The sequence below is a fragment of the Siphateles boraxobius genome, unplaced genomic scaffold, assembly GCF_051911475.1.
Source record: "Siphateles boraxobius isolate OS27281-9 unplaced genomic scaffold, OSU_SipBor_1 8, whole genome shotgun sequence".
Classification (NCBI taxonomy): Eukaryota; Metazoa; Chordata; class Actinopteri; order Cypriniformes; family Leuciscidae; genus Siphateles; species Siphateles boraxobius.
This window is the reverse complement of record NW_027509208.1, coordinates 6,599,212-6,625,407: the sequence shown is the minus strand read 5'-3', so window position 1 is coordinate 6,625,407 and position 26,196 is coordinate 6,599,212. Positions and strand designations below refer to the sequence as shown.

The following is a 26,196-nucleotide window of genomic DNA, read 5'->3' as shown; positions in this document are numbered from 1 at the left end:
TGCCTTTCTGGACAAGGACAGTATACCGTACATATATTTTCAATGGAGGGACAGAAAACTCTCGGACTAAATCTAAAATATCTTAAATTGTGTTCCGAAGATGAACGGAGGTCTTAACGGCTTGGAACGACATTAGGGTGTGTCATTAATGACATCTTTTTCGTTTTTGGGTGAACTAACCCTTTAAGCATTACACATTTCAGTAAGCTTACATAATTCATAACCATTCTGAGCATGGTTCATTTAAAACCAATCTAACTTGCTAGATTTTTCATGTTATTCATATAATAGAATATTTCCCATTTATGTCACACTCACAGTAACCTAACTGGCAAACGTTTAAAAATGTAAAATATTCCTGTAGTAGTAGAATGGTGAATGTTTTCTGATTTTATTATACAAAGGAAGAGTCTGTGAGCCATCATGATGTACTAGTATCTTACAATTACACAGCGTGAGTGTTTTTTGACCTTTTCCTCCAGAGACTATCAGTGGTGCAAACACAAAGGAATGTGTCTAACTTTGCATGAATGAATGGCATCCCTTGGAGCATCACACACAACTAAGAGCTAGCCTTTCTGGCTCTCCCTGTGCCCATTACTGAAGTACACAAGCCAAAAAGAATAGAGTTTCAGGATAATGTTCTTTTGTCAGCTGTTTCAGGGAAATGTGAGCAGAAGAACATGTTTTCTCAATCCAGAGTGCTCCTGAAGTCATGCCAACTTTCAGAGTGTGTATTCTGAGAAACAGTCATTTCCAGTATCAACTTATGGCCCCACATTTTGGCTCTGTATGTGTTTGTATGAGGTTGAGTGTCAATAATAAGTGATCACTGTACAAAATACTGCAGCACTGAACATTACTTTTCATGCAGTGTGAAATAGTCTATTGTTAAGATAGTTTTGCAAGGGCTGTTTACTAGTATTTGAAGTAGATAGGTCTCATTATGTAAATAGAAATAATTAAATTAAAGTGGTCATTCCTGCTTAGATTCATGTACTCAGTAGGTGATTGTACATTGTAAAAAAAACAAGTGCTGTCAAATTGATTCATCACATCTAACATACAAGGTTGTGTTTATATATGTATAGGCTATATATTATATTTATATGTATATTATATATATATGTGTGTATACCCATTTATGTATGGATATATATATATATATATATATATATATATATATACACTGTATATATATATATATATATATATATATACACACACACACACGTATATATGTATGTACGTAGGTATGTTTATAGGCTTCACACACACACACACACACACACACACACACACACACACACACACACACACACACACACACACACACACACACACACACACGATTTATAAATATAATAATATATATGCACATATATTATATAAACAACGATTTTTATGTTAGATGTAATTCATTAATTTGACAGCACTAAAAAAATCTATCATTTTAACCAAGAATATAAAAGTGTCAGTAAAAAGCTGTTTAACTGTTAATATAAGTTAACTATATTAACAGTTAACTGTAATATAAGTTACCTTATCTTGCCTGTAAAATAATATAATATTATATTAACCTTGATTTTCTGGCAACCACAGCTTAAAGATAGTTCCCCCCAAAATGAAAATGTTGTAATTTACTGAACCTCATGTTGTTCCAAACCATAGATATAAACACTAGATGTCGCCTTGGGGTTCTAAGCATGCGTCAAAACCGCCGCCATCTTGGAACAGGGGTGTTGGCATAGGAAGTAGCTAGGTAACGCTGAATTCATGGATGATCCTGGACTTTTGTGCTGCGTATGGATGTTCACACAAACACACAAAAAATCTAAAAACCGAACAGCAAGGGATTACATTTCACAAGATTATGATTTTTTTTTACATTTTTTTAAATTTCTCTGGACTCTATAATAAATACATAACTGACCGTTGGAACGAACCAAAACTATAAAATCACATTCATGACGATTTATGGTTATTTTATTTCGTTAGACCTTTTCCTACATTGACGCTGATGAGGGGTTCCCCTGTTTCAAGATGGCGGCTTTATTGACGAATTTGTTCCAATGAACTGCCGTAGCCAAGGCGACATCTAGTGTTTATATCTATGGTTCCAAACCATGTGTGCCACACACGTCTTGAAAAGTGAAGCCAAAACCAGGTGGCTGGTCCCAATGTAGGTCATAAACCCCGCCCTCTCCATGTAATCGAATGGGATGTGAGACAAACTAAATAATCAAATTATACATCAAATACATTTTTTTCCAAAGATGGTTTCTGTCATTATAGGTAGTTTTTTTATCACGCTGATGTAAGTCAAAGTGTTCGTTTTTAAAATAAGTTTTTAGTAAGTTATTTGATGCGTGTGACGTCATGATTGACAGCTGTGATTGACAGCTTGAAGTAGACACTGAGGCACCAACAGAGTTTTTTCAGGAGGAGATTGGAGCTCTAACTTAAAATTTTTCATTCCCATGTTTAACTTTATGTCAGCGCCATATTGGGACATTGGTGGCTTCACTTTTCTACAATGGAAGAGAGTGAAGGTACGTCCATCTTTTTTTACAGTCTATGTTCTAAACCTGAATGAGTTTCTTTCTTCTGTTGAACACAAAAGAAGATATTTTTAAATATATTGGTAACCAGACAGTTGACGCACCCATTGACTTCCATAGTAAGGTTTGGAACAACATGAGGTTGAGTAAATGACAAAATGTTAATTATCCCTTTAACATAAATTTAACAGGATGTGCTACGGAGTATTGTGCCTGTATTTAACATGCATTTGCTGATAAAGTGCCTCAGCAGAGACTTCTAAAAGCAACAGTTGCATGTTTCTACATCTATCACATCAGATTCAGCCAATGGTGATGCCCTCAGGTGCAGTCGTTTACATGCTCTTTTAGTTTGAGCCTGAGAGATGCCTTAGGCATGACTTCACAGGACAGGTGCTGTTTGCCCTGCTGCCCCAGAACTGTGGCGAAACATCAAAGGTGGGAATCAGAAGGATCGTTGAAGAAGAGGTTTAGATACTACATCTGAATTGACCTCAGACCTGTTTCAGGTAGCCATGTGCTTAAAACACATAGATGCCATGTGAAGAAAGACAGGGAAGGGTTTGCTCAAAAAGACTCATGTGGAAATATACTTTCACACTTCAGGGGAGAGGTCACACCTGACTGTTAGTAAAGAATGCAAGAGGAAGCTAATGTAGTTGTGGCTTTCATCACAGATGATAGATCGAGCTGTGGCTACAGTCTCTTTCTATACCAGGAATTAGTGCTGACCTCCAAATGACAGCAAATAAATGCATGCACACACACCAATGTTCAACTACATTGAACTTAGTTAAAGGGGCAATGTGTTTTTATAATTAAAATATAATTTACATAAAATATAATGAGAACATTATAATTGTGTGCTTGGAAGATGACTTTTAATGGTGAGCCTTTTGTTTTTGTAATCACGCTCTCAAAAATTCAATAAAAATTTGGATTTAGATTTGGACATTGTGATTGGACAATATATTGGTTATCGGCTTTCAAATATATAAAGAATTATCGGTATTGGACAAAATATTCATATCGTTGCATCCCTTTACCTACCTGCAGAGTTCAGATCCAACACTTCTGTCTGTAATTATCAAGTGCTCCTGAAGATCTTAATTCGCTGGTTCTGTTGTGTTTGATTAAGACAGGTCTCCAGAAACAGCATTGGGCACCCCTGGTTTAGGATGGACCGATTCACTGGAATGAACTGGACTGTACAATGCTACATGTGTAAGAGGAGATCCTTTTAATACAAACCGACTCACTAGAATGAATGAGACTTTCCAATGTAACATATGAGAGAGAGAATCAGTTTAGGTGAGCGCTTTAAAAAATCCATGTAGCGACTCCTCTGAAAATTAGGTCGTTGCTGGAAAAACGACATTATTATGAAAAAAGCTACTGTCGTGCTACAGAAAAATAGTTAAGGTAGTAGAGTCAGTCACTACCTTTAGTTAGCTACTTCCAGTACACAAAAAAACTCTGCAGGTGTTTAAAACGCGTGCCAGTTACACCTAAGGCTATTTGGGCTTCCCCACTTATGTCATCAACAACAACATCCCTAAACCAACTGAAGCAACTTTTAACTACACAAATACTCCACGATTATAACAAAACTTTAGGAAAATGCCTCATAATTGTCATCCTTCCAGTTGTCTCAATGGTTTCACACGTTTTGACTGATCGTCTTTGAACACAACCCCTCAAACAGTACTTGTCTTTTTCTAGGTTGTGAAGTTCAGCTGAGTGTGGTAGGTTGAGTGTCCAGGTGGGGAGCCCATATGTGGGTGTCATGGGGAGTGTGCCTAGCTGGGGGGCTGCTGGTGGTTGTTGAGGATGGGGAGGGTGTTGCCCACAGGGAGAACACCTGCTTACCCTTCCCCGCTCTCGCCGCCCTCCCCCCACCTGCCCCAGCTGCATGCTGCGGGCATCTGCCCACCTCTGGGTAATGGAGCTGTCACTCTTGCTGGCTGCTCACCACAAAGGCTTGACCTAATTTATCTGTCCTGTCTTCAGCTCACCAGTATGTCCACTGTGACTCTTTGTCTTTCATCAGTCTTAAGTTCTGCATGCTGTAGGATCACCTGCTTTGTCCTTTGTTGAGGTGAAGTTTAAGAACCTTGCTTAACATTTTAATGGAAGAACTGACATTAAATCCACACATACTGTAGCAGGGTTAGGCAACATTTTAAAAATCTGTTCCCTTTAAATGTATATGTTAGCATTTGAATTGATGTAGCCACACCCCACAGGAAGTTGAATTAGAATTTGAATTGAAATTACCGGAAAAGGAATTTACTGAATTCCAGTAGAGTGCAACAGTGCCTGTCCACTGTTTCAGTGGCCTTGGTTCCGGAAGTATTTTTCCTATTAGTTTTCCCATGATGATTTTTAAACCAAACCAACCAGATACGGGGTGAATCGTAACATTACAATCTTTGATTCAAAGCAAAAAAGTATATGAAAATCAGGACAAAAAAGACAAAAGGTACAAGACTATGTACTTTGTACAGCTCTAATGAGGGAAAATAACTTCAATCCCATGAAGCAAGTACTTCTGGAAACGGACTTTGCTATGTATTCAAAAATACAGGTAATGCATTCTAGGAAATGAAGTGTCCTTCCACATTGGTTTACAAAAGTTAATTTCAAACATTCAACAGGAACTAAGAAAATATTTTGTAAATGTATGTGTCACTGAGCATTACTTATTACCTGGCTTTGAAAGTCAGACAGTGCTGGTTTTGATGTGGGTGGCTTCTGTGGAATTGAGCTGGCAGATAAAGGTCACCTTTATTGCGGTCCTCACACCTGATAACAGTACAGGGTCAACTGCAGGCTAAACATATGACATTAGAGATTGCAACGATATATTGTTCTTTACACCATAACAACTCTTTCCTCTCCTCTCTCACACTCACACACACACACACACACACACACACACACACACACACACACACACACACACACACACACACACACACACACACACACACACACACACACACACACACACACACACACACACACACACACACACACACACACACACACACACACACACACACACACACACACAACTTTGTTCTCCTCCAGCATTTACAGTAGAGGTCATCTAACAGATGGGCACCTACCTTGAATTGTAACTCTTGCGGTTTTGAAATATGTGCTCTGCAGTGTGCATGATTCTTAAGCGTTCTCATTGATGTCCCCGTCACACTATTCCAGGACAAGCTCTATTCACACACCAGCACTCAATACTCATAGTATTAGTGCAACATTCCAGATTTCACATCTAACAATGTTGTGTATGAACAAGGAGGAACGAAATACAGCAGCGTTACTCATTCTACAGCAACAGTACCAGGGCTCTTCAGCTGGGAGAGAATGAATAAAAATGGCAGGAGTTGCTGTATGGGCCGCTGGAAGTTTATAAGCAGAGATGATTGCTGGGAGATGACGTTCATGTTAAACTCTCCCAGATATGTGGTGTCTCTCTGTCAAGCAGTCATCATTTATGCAGCTGGAAACAAAAACTAATAATCGCACAGTCCAGCCACCATCTTGGCTCACTGAATGCATCTCTTTGAAAAAGTTGTAAGTTTGTAGCTCACTGTTCACCTGATGGAAAATAAAACAAAGGTGATTTCTGTGGATGTCATAATCCATTGAAACAAACTTAAAATGGTATACTTATAAATTATATATATTTTTTTCCATTTCTATCCCCATACATCTAACAAAATGTCAAATATAATATCAAGTTCATTCATTAATTCATTCATCTTCTTCCGCTTATCCGGGGCCGGGTCGCGGGGGCAGCAGTCTGAGCAGAGAAGCCCAGACTTCCCTCTCCCTGGACACTTCCTCCAGCTCTTCCGGGGGGACACCGAGGCGTTCCCAGGCCAGCCGGGAGACGTAGTCTCTCCAGCGTGTCCTAGGTCTTCCCCGGGGTCTCCTCCCAGTGGGACGTGCCCGGAACACCATATTATTATAGATAATATCAAGTTATCTAGTAAAAATATCTTGTTTTTGCAATTTGCAGTATCACATCAGTCTTTAAACACATAGGATTATAATGTTGCAGTCAACAGCCTCATCCCTAAAAAGTAAGCTTTGTTTTGAGCATTACTACAAAGCTTCATACAGCCATTATATTTTTCTATTATTTTTCACCATTTTTGGTTGGTGTAGTGCCATTTTAGAGATTTACACTGACAAGAGGTCATATTCTGCACCTGTGATTTACCATTGTCATAATTTGTTAATGGTTTTGCGATGATGGTGAAAGCAGAACCTTCTCGCTTCCTGAGTAAGTGCCATTAGAAGCCATCTGTGAGGTTCCTCTGTCCTTATGCCATTGAGCGTCTGTCATTGCTCTCCAAAAACCATAGCACTGTCTGAAATCCACTTCTACTGCATCATCACTGCCAGATGATATCAAAGGCAATGTGCTCTGCTTACACAGAATAAAAATTTAAGTGTCACATATAAACTACAAAAAGCCTTTGTATTGCTTATGGCTGAAAAGGGGTAGTTATAAACGTCTATAAATTTAAAGTTGCAAAAGGAATTCATTCACCTTTAACTCAAATTATTGGTGTGTGTTTTTTTTTTATCTAACCCTAACCCTTACAATCACATTAAGTATCTGGAATAAAAATAAAAATATGGATCTAAAGTGAAGTTTAAAAACATATAAGGCCCAGTTTCAGAGAGAGGGCTTGGATTAAGCGAGGATTAGCCCTTAGTTCAGTTAGGGCATTTTAGTAGCTTTTATAAATGTGCATTGGAAAAAAAAAAACATTACTGGTGTGAATCTTGAGACAAAACAATGGCACTTACATATTTTAAGTTAGGTTCATGACAGAGCCGTAATCATCTCTATGCGCTGTAGATGGTCATTTTGAGGCATCATGGATCTCTATAAAGATATCTTAGGCCCTGATGAAAATCACTTCTAATTAACCGTCTTAAGGGTGAAGTAATTTTAAAATGCAGCTCAGCATCTACATACAGTAATAGAGTCCAGCAGACTCAAAAGATGGACAGAGTGCTTATCTCAAATCTGTTTTTATTTCCAGGATGATTGGTCTCCACCCTGGAATGGTGCGTTCATTTCCCTGGGCAAGGACATCCGCAAATGTGTGCAGAAGGCATTGAGACAGATAATCTAATCTGCCACCGAGTGCAAGGAGGGAGGTCCCCATCATAGGGTGTTGTTAAAGTTCTGCCATACTCTTGCTTTACAGTGTTTAAGCATGTATAGATGTTTTAAGCGACTGATATTATAATTTATTAAAGGGATAGTTCACCCAAAAATGAAATTTCTGTCATCATTTACTCACCCTTAAGTTGCTCCAAACCTGCATGAATTTCTTTCTTCCGCTTAACACAAAAGAAGATATTTTGAAGAATATGGGTAACCAAACAGTTGGTGGAGCCCAAGTAAATGGTGCCTGTCAACAGTTTGGTTACCGACATTCTTTAAAATATCTTCTTAAATGATGTAAGTGATGTGAGTAAATGAGAGAATTTTCATTTTGGGGTGAACTATCTTTACAGAAAACAATCACACCTTCTCACTTCTCTGTTTGCTCAGGGGTCGTGAAAACAGACTCCCTTCCACTCTTTTCCTCCCTCAGACCTCATAATCTTCTGTCTGCTTATCATCCACAGACTGTCTCTCACATTCCTGAGATTTAGCACAACTATGGTGGATGTCGATGAACTGCACGTTTCAGTGTACATGTGGCTCTTATCTGCGGATGAAGGGAAGTGAACAAAGTAAGGAAAGGGCTGGTTAGGATTAGTCTTCCTGCAATGCTAAGGATTTACGGTGCTTCAAATTGTTCTACTTCAAATTGTTGAGGTTAGTTTTGGTACTGTTTTTGAACAGATGTGGCCCTGCATACACCTTGTCTGAACAGGTAACGTGATAATGTTAAGTGTTAATGGTGTAAGAATGGCTTCCTCCAGATCCAATTCACAGCATCTCAGTTTGAGCAAATTTAAGTTTCCCCTTAAACAAAGCCCTATTTAAGAAAAACCTGTTTTAATGGCTTTTAATGGGCTGCAATGATTTGCAGATCCGATAAACTCAGTAAGTGATGAACATTTTTCACTGGCTCCATAAGACATTCCAAAAGACATTTTTCATGTTAAGTGTTTTACGTTTTATTTCTTCTGTCAGTTCCAAGAGAGCTTCCTTCTTTTCTGTGTACCCTGAAAGAGTCAACAGTTTCAGAGTTATTGTATATGTCTGGTTACATGTTTAGGTATTTAAAGATAGAAAATATTCATAGTTTAAATTATGCACAACTAGTGTCACCAAATGGAATTGCACAAATAATGACAGTATTCAATCAGGTTTCCCTGCCATCAGTGCTTTTAATGTTAGCTAAAACTAAAACTTTGCTAATTGAAATAAATCTGAAATAAATTAAAATAATAAATATTAGATGAAAAATTTAAACTTAAACCTAAAATGTGAAATGTAGCCTTGGGAACTAACTGAAATAAATTAAGTTGAAGTATACTAAAACAAAATGAATTTATATATATATATATATATAAAATGAGCACATAAAAAAACAAAAGTAAATCAAAATTTTAATAAATATTATAATAGTTTACATACTTTTAAAATAACACTACCAGCCATTAGTTGGGTAAACAAATAGTTCTACCCCAAACTCACACCACTGATTAGCCAGTGTTTCAGTCTCAGGCTGGTTGGGATGCAATGCAACAAACAGAACAATCAATCAAACAGAATAATGTTTTGAGAGCACAGAGCCACAGTGTTTACACATTTGGTGGGAATCAATCTATGAATATCTTAGTTGTTTATACTTATGAAATTCAATTGTATGGTGGTATCCCATTCGGTTTTAAAGTGCCCCTATTACGCTATTTTAAACTTTAAAATAGCATAAAAGGGGCAATTTAAAACCAAATGTTCCTAATGTTGTTTTGGAGTCACCTACAACAGGTTTACATGGATCAAAGGTCAAAAAACGAGGTTTCATTTCCTCATAATATATATTTGCACATCACCACATTTTCAATGATTCTCAAACGACCCGTCAGATGAATCAGCCTCTCTAAATCCCTCCTTTCCAAGAGCCTGCTCTGCTCTGATTGGCCAGACAGCTCAGTCTGTTGTGATTGGTTTACCGCATACAATGCGCGCGCCGAAAACAAAATGCCCATTGCCAAAACAACGTCAGCTCTGCTTCCTACACCGTAAACTAAACACAGTAATGAACAATGACGTCGATTTTACCATATCAATCCGAGCGCAAGTCCGATGATGAAACATTGGAAGAACATTCCTCACCATCAGCATTAACAAGTGCATGTCTATCAACAAACTGATAATTTTACTGGTACTAATTTATTTACAGAGTATTTTTCTAATATATTGCGGCGAACACGAGGAAACTGTCTCAATAACAGTGCATGTATGCAATGTAGACGAGCTCAAACATGAATGACTGATGTAACATAAACGTTGGTAAAACAAATCTTGCTCAATGCTTACTCTTTCCTCAAAGTAGTGAGAACAACGGACAGTCTGCATTTATAGACAGTTTTAGGTAATAGTGGCCCACAGCTGATTAGCAGAAGTATTTCAGTAAGACAGTAATAATGTCAGTTAACCAGTTAGCAGGACTCAAAGATTTGCACTAAGATTTAAAACTTTGCAGGATGTTTTCATTCACTTAGAGCTATGTTACACACTACATGAAAGGTCATTTTCAAAAATCCATAATAGGGGCCCTTTAAATCATTTGTAAAACATACACGTATTTGAATTGCATTATGCTGCTAAGCATTTTGTGGCTTCAGTTTTCTAATCTGATAGCTGGCACATCAAGTGCTGCTATCAGCAGTTTTATCCCGAGCAGAAGAGGTGCTCCAGCTCTGTATTTCAGCGAAGAGTAATGGACCTCCTCCAGCACCAGTGAAGTCAGGTCACCTAATGGTCCCTGATCAATTACAGTGAAAATTGCCTTTTCACTTCACCTTCTACATGTTCCAATTAACAAAAGCAAGACATACATAGGTTTCCATTGGCATCCATATCAACTACAAAATGAACAATGTTCTGAGAAAAATATAGATAAGATTCCATTTATCACTGCGTTTTTGGATTTTACTGCCAGAAATATTAATCTGGTTGAAATCTGTAGTTTAAAGGGATAGTTCACCTAAAAATAAATATTCTGTCATTTACTCAACCTTATGTCACTCCAAACTCATAAGAGTTTTGTTCATCTTCGGAAAGGAAAGAAATATACTTTTAATGAAATCTGTGAGATTTCTGTCCCTCCGTTGACAGTCTACGCAACTACCACTTTGATGCTTTTGAATTGATGCAGTTTAGTCCAAATTTTCTGAAGAGACACAATCGCTTTATATGAAGACCAGATTTAATGTAGGTAGCTTTTATTCACATATAAACATTTATCAACAAACACATTGGTTATGGTAAACGGAAGCTCAGGCCCCATCCACACTACTGCGTTTTAGTTTAGAAACGGAGAATTAAAACGAAAATGATCTCCGTCCACACCAGCGTTTTAGCTGCGTATTAGAACTGATCTCCGTCCACATTAAAACGACTGAAACGCGGATCACGTCACCATTCACCTACACTGGGCATGCGCGTGCCGGTGTAAACAGGAAACGGATTGACTATTCCTCAGATTTCGCTGAGGTTGATAAGTGCCGATCTGGACATTCAAGTTTTCGCACCATTCTTCAAGAACTACAACTTCATTGATAAAATTATCCCACCATGCGCTGGTTCTCCCCGGCTTAACTCAAAACCGACGCTCCATGTATGGTCGTTAACGCCGCTGCACACGGGAACTGTCACAGATTGCTCGAATAATAGCTTGCCTCCGGCGCATGTAGCCAGTTATAGCATTGTGAAATGCAGAATTGTAGTCCAGGCTGTTGTTGTGCGTTTTCTTCCATTGTATGACATCCAATCAGAGAGCCGAGCGTGAGTCTCTGCGTCATCATTTCTAAAGTCCTCCGTTTTGACCCGTCTACACTAAAACGCCCTCCGGAGATTCAAAACGCAAAACGGAGTCGGCAGCATTTCTTAACTCCTCCGTTTAGGTCTTCGTTTTTGCCGTTTTAGTGTGGACGGGAGGTGCAAACGTAGCAAAAGGTCTGCGTTTCTAAACTAAAATGTAGTAGTGTGGATGGGGCCTCAGGCATGCTTGCTTGACGTGCAAGAACCAATGAGATTCATTGTCACGTTACGCAGTGCATTTGAGCTTCCACAAGAACCAGTGAGGTTTGTTCTCGTGTGTTACGCAGCACGTTTGAGCTTCCACAAGAACCAGTGAGGTTTGTTCTCGTGTGTTACGCAGCACGTTTGAGCTTCCACAAGAACCAGTGAGGTTTGTTCTCGTGTGTTACGCAGCACGTTTGAGCTTCCACAAGAACCAATGAGGTTTGTTCTCTCACACGTCAAGCAGGTTCAGTCGAGCTTCTCTTTATGTTTTATCTTTATGAACTTTGTGGTAGTAGTTGCATAGAGAGTCACTGGAGGTACAGAAATCTCAAAGATTTCATTAAAAGTATCTTTATTTGTGTTCCGAGGATAAATAAAAGTTTCAGGTTTGGAATGACACTCAGGTGAGTAAATCATAACAATTTTCATTTTTGGGTGAACTGTAACCCTTTTACATTTCTCCTACAAGATGCCCATAATTGAATAACAACATTTTTGTTAGCCAGTGTGTTTACTTGAACTGCTTTCACAGCTATTTCTACATATAGTGGACAGTTCTCAGGGCATACAATACAAATGATCATTAGTAGTATCAATTTACCAATGTATTATGGGTCACGTTTTGGAAAAATACTTCCCCCAATTATCTTAAATTATGGAATGCAAGCCTGCAGAAAATGTGCCAAAACAACTGACAACAACATGCCCAGAGAACACTGAAAGGATTCAGACTCACTGTCTGCTGAATGCCAGTGTATTGTGCTTCGGAAGCTCTCAGTAGACAGCGTCTTGCTGTCCCTCTAGGATTCTGGTCATCATCCATCTCTGAAAGTTTATAGCTCATTGTGGTGTACCACAGGAATCAGCCTCTCATTTCCATCAGTTCCGGGTGTAGCTTTGTCCTCAGTCACTGGCTGCAGCTGGATTTGTAAATCGGGTTGGTCCAGTCTGAGATCCTTTGGTTTAACTGCTTTAACTTTGGTTTTATTATCTCTACGAAAGTGATCAGCCTAGCAAGGTTTTGGCGGAGTCGCCTGCTAGTAGTGGCCAAGAGCGTAAAGTTGAATGACAGGTGACGAGAAACAATCAGATTGGATAAAATAACATGTATCCAATTCTGATTCGCCAGGGATGCAACGACCTGCGTCCGCGGAGGAGAATCTTTAAGAAACCAATTAGAGACCAGCTTCAGGTTACATGCTGCCTGAAAATTTAAGGACTCAGATAGACATCCATTTGTCTGGCGTCCCTCGCATGAAACATATAGAAAAACATAGAAAATAGTTAACCGATTAAAGCCAGTGTTTTTATTAAATGCTGAGGCTCTTACTACCAGCCTGCACATCGTATGAGTAAACTATTTTTTATTTATTTTTATTTCATTTTTGAATACATTTAAATTTCTGGAATTTTGATGGGGCGGCGCCCCAGCACCCTCTATTGACAAGCCGCCACTGTTGACAAGCCTGAACAGACCCTGGCGGCTTCACTTCTCACCAATGGAAGAGACCGAAGGGGCGTCGTCAATCTTTTATTTAACAGACAAATCTTTAAAGCTCTCCGAGTTTTCTCTGTGCATGCGTGTATTGAGTCTGATACTCTCTGGTTAAAGGGATACTTCACCCAAAAAATAAAATATTTGTCATCATTTACTCACCTTCATGTTGTTCCAAACTTATATGACTGATTTTCTTCTGTAAAACACAAAAGCAGAATTATACTGGTTTCTCTTTTCCATACAGTTAAAATGAAGGGAGAACGAGGCTTTCATGCTTCATAAAGGATACAAAAGCACTATAAAAGGTAGTGCACGCTCCACACAATTATATTATGTTATCGCAATTTAAGCCATTATTCACACCCACCTAGCTGTCTTTGCTGTGCATGAGAGTAGTCAATTTGTCAATGAATTGTACTTTTAAGTCAGCTCTTTTAAATGAATGGGTGATCAAATTCACAAAATGAATGAATCAGAATCATTTGTTCAATCAATTAAAAACAAAACATTAAACTTCACTGACTTTAATTGTAGAATTGGAATAGCGAGCTCAAATGTTGTATGCACTACTTTCTGATACTTGTATGGTACTTTTTAGTAATTTTTGAAGCTTGAAAGTTTCAGGGTACGTTTACACAAAAACAGCAACAGCAGTAAAATTCTTACAAGTTTCATTATAAGTTTATGCAACAACCATTATTTTCTTTTCGGGGGGAACCATCACTTTAAGTAGCCAATCTTCTAGCCAATTCTTTCATATTATGTATAATGAAGTTGATGCACATAGAGCTTGTCATGTCATTTGCAAGACAAACAGTTATGCACTAGCCTGTTATTGAGCGGGGTGAGGGTGTCTGTTGAGTCTGCAACATAATAACTCTTTGTAGCACTTAACAGTAATTCACTGTGCGACAGACAACGCGCCCATCCGAGCATTTGAATATTTCACAGCATGCGTGTTTCTTCATATGCATATGCGAACGCGAATGCCCAGAGCAGTACAGCTGCACGATGACCCCCCTATAGTATTTTGCATGTGTGCGTGCAATCTGCCGATAGAGTGAGCCTGGCAGGCTGGCTGAAAGGACAGATAGAGGATAACATGCAAACCGCCCAGGATTATTAGTGAGCTTCTATTGTTGAGCAACACGTTTACTAGGTAAATATTTGAGCTTCTTTGCCTATAGCTGCATGGTGTGGTACAATTCTCATATTTAGGTGGTGAGAAAAACAGAAACATTTTGCGAAAGTACTCATACTACTCATCAGTTAGTAGCTAAAACATTTAATCATATCTTTCTGGGATTTTGCAGGGCCTCAGATGAGGTGATAGTGTCTACATTAAATTAACAGACTAATAGTTAGATCAAATTAATCATTCACTCAACCTCATGTTGTTCCAAACATCTAAGACTTTAACGCAAAAGGAGATAATTTAATATCCATTTGGCTAGATCATGACTAATTTTAACGCTTAATAAAGCACCCAAGAGTTTAAACATGGATAGCTGATTATTTTGGCTGGCTAAGTGTTATTGCATGGCTAAGTGTTTCAGTTTTGGTGAAAAACAAACTTCTATTTAGCCATTAAAAACAGTAAAATGGAGGTATGCGCTATCCTGTGTGCAATCACACTCAGCACTTCACACTCCAGTCCAGTAAGTGGTGGAAAACTGCATCACTATTGAATTTACCCAACTGAATATTGGGACAATTATTTGCTTTTGCTTTCTACAGAAGAGAATCGGTTACGTTTAGTTCTGAACACACTATGGATATTCTGAAATTTTATACATTTAATGGAAATCCATTGTTGCTACCTGAATTTAATTTGTTTATGCCAAGTTGTGCAAGGGGATTATTTGCAACAATTTGTGCAGCTTTTCTTTGACAACATGGTGTTATAGGCCTGTTGCCTTTCAAGAGGAATTGTCATTTTTAAATAAGAGTTTGGACCATTTAAACTTAGTTTCGCTTCTTTTTTTCAACTTTTCTTAGAGGCAACTTTAAGGAGAAAACAAAATGCATAAATGTCCCTCCCTGCCTCTACCTCTTAAATGTGCTTCCATTAGTGTAAGTACTGCATAAATATGTCCTCCACTCTCATAAAAGTGCTTGGCTAGGTGCCTGCTCTTCACAGGCTGTGGATTTGCCTTACGTTGTGACAGTGTTATATTTTGTTATTCTGAGCCAAGCACACTTTTTCCTTGAGAGATGACATGAGGAAATCCTTTGCTTGCCAAACTGCCCCATCGCTTTCACAGAGAAGTGATTGTCTCTTAGTGAAGGGCGGGACCAAATTCTCTTAAGAAAATGAATAAATGGCCTGGTAAAAAAAGGAAATCATTAACCCAAGGAAAAGACATCCGAACAGCTCCATTAAGAAATTTGCTGATAACTTACACAGTCAACAAAGTAGAAGAGAGGAAGATTTTGGCTGTTGCTGAAGAACTCAAAGCAGATGCGCTTGAATATTTCTCTGAAAATGGTGACAAAATAAGATTGGCTAATGAGTAGAAATGCAAATGCCTAGAAATAAATCTGTTATCCTTGATTCAAAGTTCATTCTTTGATAGTTTGAAATCATTTTGGGAATCATTTAAAAGTCATAAGGGAGTGTTGGAGTTAGAATTTTAAAATGCTGACTATGTTAAATATGCTCACAGTATCATAACCATTATGGTTGCAAATTGCCAGCTATGATTTATTCAACAATTACTAACATTCTTTTAACTTGTATACATTTACATTCTCTGTATATGCTGCTTAAAAAATGACGTACAATACAATAACGTAATCAAACTGCCATCCTTCTTTCAATACATTTGCCACTTTTTCCATGAAGAAACTTTGCAGCATTGTTCACTGTGGCAAACCAGTCTTCGCCTCAACATGTGGCTTTGATAAGTCTTTGGCTCCTGGAGTTTTGCAATCTAAACTGGAGTTTTGGGATGAAGAGTGAGGAAAATCTGCATGGCCAATATTTTCCGTGAGAAACTAAGAATCAATGAACTGAGGTGAAAAATCTTTTCCAATTTATAACTGGGCTTCACCATTCTCTTTAAAGTAATTTAATCTCCTCATGAAACCAAGACCAGCTGAGTTTGAAAGTACACAGTTACAGGAACAAGATTTGCTGCACTTTCCTGTAACCAGCAACTTCGGCATTGACTTAAAGGGATGGATCACCCAAAAATGAAAATTCTGATAAAAATGAAAAATGAAATTCTATTCACCTTCATGTTGATCCTAACCGGTGTAAGTTTCTTTTTTTCTGAGGTACACAAACGTTATTTTGAAGATTTTTTTAACGGTTATTGGTCACAGAGTTAATGTCAGTGGGGTCCAAAACAACATTGGACAAAAACATTTTTCAAAATGTCTACTTTTGTGTTCCACAAGAGGTGGTCACACAGTTCTGGAAAAATATGAGATAGGCTATATTTCATATGCCTCAACCAGTTTTGAGTTAGGAAACTGTGGGTTGCTAAGCTATACAGTTAAAAGCTTGTTAGCTAAACTATAAGATAACAATTCAAAGAATCCTGAAAAAGTATGGTTCCCACAAAAAAATATTAAACATAACAACTGTATCCCTTTATCTTTGATAATAATAAGAAATGTTTCTTGAGCATAAAATCAGCATATTATAACGCTGAATTCTGGATCATGTGACACTGAAGTCTGGAGTAATGACTGCTGAAAATGCAGCTTTGCAACCACAGCAATGAATTACATATTAAAATCTCATAAAATAAAGAAAAGTTATTTTAAATTGTAATAATATTTCACAATATTACTGTTTGTTTTAGTGTATTATTGATCAAAATAGTTGCAGCTTTGGAGATTATAAGAGACTTATGAACTTGGACTCTGAACTTTTGAATGGTAGTGTCATTTATACACTCACCTAAAGGATTATTAGGAACACCTGTTCAATTTCTCATTAATGCAATTATCTAATCAACCAATCACATGGCAGTTGCTTCAATGCATTTAGGGGTGTGGTCCTGGTCAAGACAATCTCCTGAACTCTAAACTGAAAGTCAGAATGGGAAAGAAAGGTTATTTGAGCAATTTTGAGCGTGGCATGGTTGGTGCCAGACAGGCCGGTCTGAGTATTTCACAATCTGCTCAGTTACTGGGATTTTCACGCACAACCACGAAAATGCCTTGTTGATGCTAGAGGTCAGAGGAGAATGGGCCGACTGATTCAAGCTGATAGAAGAGCAACTTTGACTGAAATAACCACTCGTTACAACCGAGGTATGCAGCAAAGCATTTGTGAAGCCACAACACGCACAACCTTGAGGCGGATGGGCTACAACAGCAGAAGACCCCACCGGGTACAACTCATCTCCACTACAAATAGGAAAAAGAGGCTACAATTTGCAAGAGCTCACCAAAATTGGACAGTTGAAGACTGGAAAAATGTTGCCTGTTCTGATGAGTCTCGATTTCTGTTGAGACATTCAGATGGTAGAGTCAGAATTTGGCGTAAACAGAATGAGAACATGGATCCATCATGCCTTGTTACCACTGTGCAGGCTGGTGGTGGTGGTGTAATGGTGTGGGGGATGTTTTCTTGGCACACTTTAGGCCCCTTAGTGCCAATTGGGCATCGTATAAATGCCACGGCCTACCTGAGCATTGTTTCTGACCATGTCCATCCCTTTATGGCCACCATGTACCCATCCTCTGATGGCTACTTCCAGCAGGATAATGCACCATGTCACAAAGCTTGAATCATTTCAAATTGGTTTCTTGAACATGAAAATGAGTTCACTGTAGTAAAATGGCCCCCACAGTCACCAGATCTTAGCCCAATAGAGCAAGGATATCCAAACTCAGTCCTGGAGGGCAACTGTCCTGCAGAGTTTAGCTCCAACCCCACTTAAACACACCTGGACCACCAGCTAATCAAGGTCTTATAGGCTAGAAACTTCCAGGCAGGTGTGTTGAGTCTGGCTAGAGATAAACTCTGCAGGACAGTGGCCCTCCAGGACTGAGTTTGGACACCCCTGCAATAGAGCATCTTTGGGATGTGGTGGAACTAGGGGTGTCGCAATATACCGGTATTAACGATAATCGTGATATTCAAAGCTTGAAATATCGACATCGTGTTAATTTAGAGTGTGACAATATACCGGTATTGGCGATAACCGCAATGTTTAAAATGAAAAGGACTTTTATGATAACATGACACGTATACTCCAGCGCCAGTTGAGATGGCAGTATTGCACTCGCATCTATCAAATAAGAAGAAGAAGCAGCGCGCGCCCGCACAGCCACTCTGAGAAGAATGTTGTCTGAGCGAGAGAAAGTAAGTTCGCCAGTATGGGAGTTCTTCGACTTCAAAGAAAACAGCACATTAAAGGGGGTCGCACACCAGACGAGAAGCGCAGAGAATTCTTTAAAATTCGAACACATTATTTTCTAGGAGTTTACACACACCATAGACACACACACACACCGACGGCACCATTCAGCGTCTGTCCGTGGCGCCCAGCAATGCTCGGATTTTCAGGTGAGATTCTCAATTCATTCAGTTAACAGATGCGCTCTGACTGAGGTAAAGTGTTCAGACTGCAGACTTAGCAATTATTGTATTTAATTGTACAGCACAATCATATCATAGTAGCCTACAGACATTATCTTAATTTCATAATGTCCTTAAGCAGAACAATATTGCTGGCCATGAACTGAGAAAGTGCGCGTCCAGTGTGCTTCACGCGGCGCGGCGCAGATCTACGCTTCTCGTCCGGTGTGCAACCCCCTTAAACCCAATCTGCAGAATGTGTAGCCATCAACCTTTTTACCCATCTCCGTGTCCATCACCCTGCGGATTACGCTATTTTACAGAGAGTAAATTGCTAACCTGTTAACAGCGGGTTTCTGTTTTCATATGTTTAAATAAAGGGTGATTATGAAATACTCTGTTTTCTTTGCTCGTCTTATTTTCGTATTTTTGTATTTGCACTTGTTTTGTTTTGTTCAAATCTGCATGACTTGCACCGGCGCAACAATAGGTTTACGAGCTTTTCAGTTATTCAGGAAACATTCAGACAGTGTTTCGCTCCAGTTTGAAACCAGAAAAAAAGAAAAAAGAAAAATTAAATAAACAAAGAAAAAAATAATTTGACTGATTTGACATTTTCCCCCCCATGGTTTCTATAGATATCGCATTATATCGATATCGTGAATTACTTTGGCCACAATAAGGTGTGAAAAATCTAACATCGTGACAGCTCTAGGTGGAACGGGAGCTTCGTACCCTGGATGTGCATCCCACAAATCTCCATCAACTTCAAGATGCTATCCTATCAATATGGGCCAACATTTCTAAAGAATGCTTTCAGCACCTTGTTGAATCAATGCCACGTAGAATTAAGGAAGTTCTGAAGGCGAAAGGGGGTCAAACACAGTATTAGTATGGTGTTCCTAATAATGCTTTAGGTGAGTGTGTAATTATAATGATGCAGCTAAACATTGTAGGTCTCCTGACAGTCAAGAACGGTCAAGAAATTTATTATACGCAGTACTCTGAAAGCAGCTGAACTCGTTTTGATATGTTTTGGTATGTTTATATGAACAGTCTCTCTAGAAAGCAGCTTGTTGGAAAATGTAGGAACCGATCATTTTGAGCAACTGTCATCCATGCTACTGAAAATATAGTGCCATTATAGTTAGTTAGCAATGAAGAAACCATGCTCTGTACAAATATAGATCCCTTGAGACCAAAAACCTCCAACTCCAGCAAGAACAGCTCAGAGGTGTGAAGCCAGCATGATCTTTCCTCCGAGGGCTGAAGGTGACTGGTGTGTGTACAGAGGGACTGTGGGCGGAGGATCAAACAGGGCCAAGGGAAGGGTAGACACTGCAGCTGGGTGCCTGGGCTTCAGGCTTCAGGCCCCAGGCAACAGGAGCCCAGCTGGGAGAGGCTTTGGCTGGCTGGAGTAGAGTGCTGGCTGTCTCTGGGGCCTGTGCCCTGTTGCAGGTAGTTCAGCCATCTTGCCTGAGGAGCAGAGGGGGATGAAAGGCAGGCACACAGATGTCGCCCCTGCTGGGGACCGAAGGCCCAGCCAGGAAATGTCATGTTTAGCAGCTGGTATGAAGCCTCCCCTCGCTTTTGGCTCTTTCTCTCAACCCCCTTCACCCACACATTCATTCACTCATCATCGCCACACACAGATGTCAATACACAGACGGTCAATACATATATAAACATGCTTATTTGGACTTCTGGTTACATTCCTAAAGATGTTCCCGGCTGAGCTGGTGTGGTCCCTGCAAAGTGAAGTTTAGTGTGTAGGTCATGGAGGAGAAGCATGCAGAAGAGGCTCCTGATGGTGCGGGTGGCAGCTGCACGGGCCAGACTGCACTCTGTCTCACCCACAGGGTGGAAAAGAGAGGGAGTGAGAGAAACAGCATCTGTCTGACTTTCCCCACGGACACATCCCTTCTACCGCACTGGCCTGGACAGGCTAAAATGGTACAGTAAGAAGGTCACCTCTACCTCTCTCCTCCCCCCGTTCTCTTCTCCAAACTGACCTGACCTGCTGCAGCCTCCATTAGCCATGGCCGTCTCAGCGCTGTTGCCTCACCGAGCAGCAAGTGTGACAGACAGGATGGATGGGAAAACTCCCTCAGGGTCATTGTTGAAATAGCTTTTCACCGCTTTTATTTTTATGAAATAAATCTTTTTATGAAAATATCCTGTCAATATTATTCATATTTTACTGTGATTAACTTTTATGTAAAAATGCTAAATGAAACCAACCATTCCATATTTGATCTATTAAACCAGATGCTGTCAGCCCTTAAATTCGATATTACGTTAATATTTTCACGCTTTATTTAACTGCTACGATCCTATATATCTCTATGCGGCCCCAGTCAGGTTAATCACTGTTCTATATTAATGCGCTGTTTTCTTTTAAGCGCACAAACACACATACAGTACGTCACTCTCACACAGAGTGGGAGATCATGCTGCGCGCACACACAGAAACATTCAGGAGCACAGAAACTTCTCAACGCCGGCCCTTAACTTTTAGTAATAAAATAGCTTCGCTACTAAATCGCTACATGACGTGCCTTTGAGCTATGTTGTGATTATTTATGTCTGAAGTCTGTATAGGATGTGCTTGGGTGAGTTAAATAACCTGCTAGCGAAGTTCTTAATTTTACTGGACTTCGTTCACTTGTGCAGCTCAATTCCAGAGTATGATTAGTTTAAAATAAATGTTTTGTTTAAAAACAAAAAAACAACATTAGTGCATTACTACATCTTACTGTTATTTTTCCTCAGCACTTTCGTCAACAAAATGTTTGAATTAAAATCTTCTTTTTTTGTTGCTTTTTCTGTCATTATGGTTAATGAAATACAAAAAAAACTTAATTAACAAACAATACCATTAGTAATTCTGTTGGCGAGATTAACACTGCTTCAGGGATTGTGTTTGTGGATGCACAACCGCATTCAGCAACCCAACAGAACAGTCACTCTCCCTGCAATCTCCCCAAAGCGCTGATGCAACTCTCCAGTTAGTAATGTCATACTTAATATATTAGTTAATGGAGTAATGGTGAATAGCGGTTTCCCACAAGGACTGAGGGGCAATCTTGAGAGTAGTGTGGATCTAGAGCAGAGAGTGTCTGATATGTGAGGCTTGTTTCTCTGTAAGTCTCCCCAGAGTACCCATCTGTTACTGCAGAGCCATGTCTGATTCAGAGAAGGACCAGCTGGGCATGAGAACTAACCCAACTCCCGCTAGTCTAGGCACACTTAAAAACACTTTCACATACACGCAGATGCATCTCGGACAGCTTTTACTAACATAACCTTAAAGAAAGATTCTGATCATTTTGCAGCAGATTATATAAAATAAAGTCCTTAGCTACAGCTGGAAATAATAAGAAAGGACCTCCAGATTTGGTTAACAAGCGTGATTACTAATAGTCTTTAATGTGGAGGAAAGAAAACGCCAGAATTAGATGATCGCTGTTGCAGCTGGGGTATATGGTTGGTACATGGCTTGTAGATAACCATAGATGGCATTTCATTGGCTCCATTTTTGATCAGAAACAAGATCTTGAATCTGATTCTGGCTGCAACAGAACTCTGCAACTCTGTAGGGTGAGACCCCAAGAAAAAGCATGTGCACAACTGTATCCTAAATTGAATTTAAGATTAGAATTAGTATTAACCAAAATGTAGAAAACAGTTCGCCAAATTGGTCTGTTCACACCAAGAACAATAATTATAACTATAACTTTAAAGTTTTAATAATCCTTCTGACTCTAAGAAGAGTCGTCCACAACTATAGTAACAACACAGAGGAACGATATCACTGAAATCACTTTCCGAAAAACTGTAAATACCTTGTGCTGGATGAAGTAGCAGGACTGGGCAGTTCATGCAGTTTGGTCATTGAAGGTCAGTTGGTCATTAAAGACTGATCTCATGCTTTCTATGCAGGAGCTGATGACTGCATGACCTTCAACAGAAACTGGAAGTAGATGGAGTGGGGTGTGCTTAGCTTGGAGGAAAATAAGCATAGACATTTTAGGATGCCTTAAAATGGCAACATTTCTCTGGTGGAGACAAAAGGTCTCAAGAGAAGAGAAGAAACAACCCCAAATTACTGATGACAGTGTTACATTAGTGTTATTTTGTATAGTAGCCCATGTATTCATATTTTGATTTACCTTTTAGTTTCATATTTTCAGTTTTCATTTTAGTTTGCCATTTCTTTTTTAAGTTTATTTCTATTTACCTTTATTTTTTTATTTCAGCATTAGTTTGAGTAAATTTAGTAGTTACAACTTACTTAAAAAACATGAAAATTAGAAATGTTGCCTAACTGAACTACAGTAATCAACATTTAAAGTGGATCAAAACCTTTCATCAAAGTTATACATGAATTTTGAACAATACCCGTTCTTATCTTAGGGTAACTTAGATCAACTTTTTTGATCCACTTCAAATGTTAACTTTACCTGAAACAAGTTTCATCTAATATCAACATTTTATTTTATTACAGCTTTATTTAAATCAACAAATACAATGTTTAATATTTTTTTGTTTTACTGAATGAAGAGGATGTAACTTGCTGTAGATTAATACAAAAGCAAAACAAAATTTAGTCTACCACAAAGTCATCCTATTTCAAATAGATCAGTTCAGCGTGTACCTAAGAAAATATCAACACTATAGATTGCCATTTAATACTTCAAGATAAACTTTTTAACTTGAGTTTTGTATTTTAGACATGTGACAAATCTAGTAAAAAAAAGTGCACAAATGATTGAAAAACTTGATTTCATTACAGTATATCTATCTATCAGCAAATAGTGCATATCTGATATTACACTACCGATGGAACATCTACACAGTATTTAATCTGCAGGAAGCTCACAGACACTTTAGCAGTTGGTGAAGTGTGTGGTGGTTTGTCCAAGCAGCAGGCCTGTTTAGGCTTTTCAGGGCAGACTGCGGAGGTTGGTGAAGGCCACAGAGGATACAGGGACCATCGCGCCTGCTTGTCTCCATCTGTAGCTGAAGCTGGTAATTATAGTTGGGAGAGGCGCCCGCAGCTTGATGCCATCTGCCAGCGGGACAGCAGAGCCAGGCTGAAGCGGGCACAAAGGCCCAGTGAAGTTCCCTTAGCTGCGGCCGACAGGAGGACCAACACCTGCCAGCGGGCCGCTGGGCCTCATCTGCTCGGATGGGGCACGCGACGGAGAAAAGCAAGCTCTGGTCAGAGATTGTAAAAGCAGTGGGTCACATGCAGAAAACCAAGACCAGCACGCTGTTTTGCATTATTATAAGTGTGTGTCGTGGCTCTTGACAACTTCACAGGAAGAACATGGTAAAAAAAAAAAATAAGTGAGTCAATCACACCATCTTGTGGCTAAATACATGTAGTGCAACTGAAAAAAGCACAAGAAGCGTGATTAACTTGAAACTTATAAACAATAGCGTACCGAACACATGCTCACAACTCTAATGTAACATCATAGTGAATGTAGAGACAGGAAGACAGCTGTGCTCATGCCTCTCTCTTTCATTCGTGTTGGCACAGCGTTGCGCACCGAAGTCTGCTCTAGCGTGGCCATGCCCTTCCCCTGCTCTGCCCGTCCTGCGTGTCACCAGAGCTCGCGAGCGTGGACACAGATGGTGCGGGGGGAGCAGCGCATGAATATATGATGCTGGAGGGTGAAGTGTAGGGGGTCGAAGCAGATGCCCACTGGCCCCGCGAGAGCCCCTCTGCCCGGTCAGCCACGACCCTTCGGCTTCCCACCAGATGCTGCAAAAGAACCCCAACTAAACCTCTCACGCTTTTCAAAAGATGGACGTCCACGTTTAATAGATTATTTAAGATATTTGGAAAACTATAGATTCATGTTCAAATTTGCTATCATTTGAGAAGTGGCAACAGAAGGGCTTTTCACACTGCGCTCTTAACCCCGGATAAAGGAATTTTAGGAATAAAGGAAAGGAATATAAAAAGAAATAAAGGAATAAAGGAAAGTGAAACGATGAATGTTAAGGCTAGAAGCTTAGCAAAGTGCCTCATATTGACAGCCTTGAAACGCGCACATTACTCCTGTGTTGACAGCTGAGGACAGGTAATTTAGACTGAAACGGGAATACAGGGCGGGACATATCGAACAGCTCCTCCCCTTTTTAAAAATAGCCAATATAGTTTAGTTAAATCACAGCTGCCAGAGCCGTTGAGCTTGGTAAAGCCGCAGTTTCCTCTAAATGTACACATCGCTTTATAATATAGCATTTTATGTAGAATTCAAATGGGTCAGATACGTTTCTGGTCTACGCCGACTTGCGCATATTATCCGCTCTATCTGTGCGGATCAGATTGTGTGTGCACTGCTGCTGCAGTTTGTGTGACACAAACGTGAAACCAGACTTTATTCACAACAATGGAAAGCATATTTACACTGTCTGAATCGTTCCCCATCCCCTAAAAAGTGCACTATGTGCCACTCACCATGTAGAAAATAAATGTGTGAACAAGTGACCAATTGTAGCTGCAGCTTCAGTGTCCATTTATAGTTTAGGGGACGGGAAGCTTTAGTTCTAGAGAGCATTTGATTGGACATAAGGTGAGGTGCAGCAAGACATCAAACTCATTGATCCATATTGGCAGAAGTGAGAGACTGAATAGGAATTTTGTCATTGGTTTGTAGCACACTAACTTATAGATCACAGTAAGGCTAACATTCATATTTAAAGCCAAAAAAACTCAATTTTGATTTCATACGTAGTTTTTAAGGGGAAATTTTGCGAAAAACTCACTTATGAGTGAACTTTTTTTCTTACCTTTCTAGTCTTAAAAAGGGGCAATATAATATAAATAGAGGATGAGCAATGCTAGAGACTCTAGTCCGCTTTTTGCATTTGTCCAATCAATGACAATGCAAATATGCAAATTAATTGTTAACCCCATGTAAAGTATGAGCAGTGATAATTGGGAAACAACATAACACAGGATTCCATTTTAGCCATGGTTTAGAATAACCCAGTGTTAACTAGGCTATTACAATTTTGAAAAGCTCACATAACATGAAAATTAACATTTTTGAGAAGCCAGTTCTATGACATGCTCATTCCTTAAACTCCAAAAAAAAACGTGCGCTAAATATGGATTCCACCACTACAAATGTGCTTGATGAATCAGTTAACTATTGTTGTTCTCACTTCACTAACATTGCAGTATGTAGATGGGCCAAAATATTACAAAAATAAATGGAAGAAATTGGACTGTCTAACATGGCTTTAGTAAGTTTAGATAATGTACAATTATGACAGAAGATTTAACTATTCAGTTTAGAGCATCTTCATGTATTGAACTAAAAAA

General features: G+C 39.2%; 2 long non-coding RNA genes across 2 annotated transcripts; both read right to left on the bottom strand.

Moving 5' to 3' along the window:
- Positions 1-5,991: 5,991 nt before the first annotated feature.
- Positions 5,992-12,780, bottom strand: LOC143729698 (uncharacterized). The gene is made up of 3 exons (XR_013200049.1): positions 12,551-12,780; positions 8,733-8,783; positions 5,992-6,179 (listed from the first exon to the last, which is right to left on the bottom strand). It is a non-coding gene; the product is annotated as an uncharacterized LOC143729698 (long non-coding RNA).
- A 9,466-nt stretch (positions 12,781-22,246) lies between these two features.
- LOC143728717 (uncharacterized) lies at positions 22,247-22,819 on the bottom strand. The gene is made up of 2 exons (XR_013199877.1): positions 22,697-22,819; positions 22,247-22,423 (listed from the first exon to the last, which is right to left on the bottom strand). It is a non-coding gene; the product is annotated as an uncharacterized LOC143728717 (long non-coding RNA).
- Between the last annotated feature and the right edge of the window lie 3,377 nt (positions 22,820-26,196).